Source organism: Triturus cristatus, chromosome 1_2, assembly GCF_964204655.1.
Source record: "Triturus cristatus chromosome 1_2, aTriCri1.1, whole genome shotgun sequence".
Lineage (NCBI taxonomy): Eukaryota > Metazoa > Chordata > Amphibia > Caudata > Salamandridae > Triturus > Triturus cristatus.
The window spans coordinates 1,143,905,780-1,143,906,684 of NC_140580.1; the positions used below are offsets into that span (position 1 = coordinate 1,143,905,780).

General features: G+C 40.0%; 1 protein-coding gene across 2 annotated transcripts in view; it reads right to left on the bottom strand.

Annotated features, from left to right (window-relative positions):
* The window catches only part of SPACA9 (sperm acrosome associated 9), an 81,594-nt gene that overhangs the window by 57,289 nt on the left and 23,400 nt on the right, over nucleotides 1-905 (bottom strand). The gene's annotated exons all lie outside the window — the stretch shown is intronic.

Sequence of the window (905 nt, forward strand, 5' to 3'; positions counted from 1 at the left end):
CTGAGTGCAGCAACAAAATCATAGATTGACTCCTCAGGAATTTGGGAGTGTTGAAGAAACTTGTGCCGTTCTAGTATTATGTTTTTCCTAGGATTAAATATTATATCCAATGTGTTGATAAGGATGCAGATCATATTCATTAATCACAGTTGAATACTCACCCTCTTCTCCTCGGACTGTGAGGTCACTATTTCCCGAGGTAGAGTTTCTTTTTTTATGTATCTATGTCTCCATCAATTGCTTCTAAATAAGCTTCGTAGATTTCTTTACACTGTTGCCAGTTTAACAGAGGAGTACCGGTTACTTGAAGAAATGGTGGTGGTGCTAATATTCTTTCCATGAGGTGACCGAACGTGGGTGAGTTGTTGCCACACCGTACATAAGATGAGACTTTGCGCAAGTTTCACTATTTTCCTTTTTAAAACTTTTCCAGGATGCACTCCAAATGCAGTTGTGGAAACAGTGTGGAGTTAATAATACTGATAATAATATGTAGTATTAACTTGAATGTAGGTGTGCCGGTCACGGACTGTAGATGAAGGTTAGTATTTTGCACAAACCAGGATGTACATGGCAACAATAGTGAATGTAAGCCTCCTCCTAAATTCACATATGTGCCTGTCACCCTAAGTCAGTGCCAGCCTTTTATCAATTTCACATGTACATGTGTGCCTGTCACCGTACATCAATGCAGGCTTTTTAATTATGTAATGCACATAAGGTTTAATGAACTGTCCCCCAATTCAAGATGGATGCCATGATGCACTCTATGTGCTTTTCTATCAGAAATAGGGCACACTGTGGGAAAGTTCCCAATTCCCTAAAATGGACATCAGAAATACGTGCACCAATGTCAGTTTCTTAAGGAGGTGGGGCTTGACTACGCTGTTGTATGAATAGGAGCC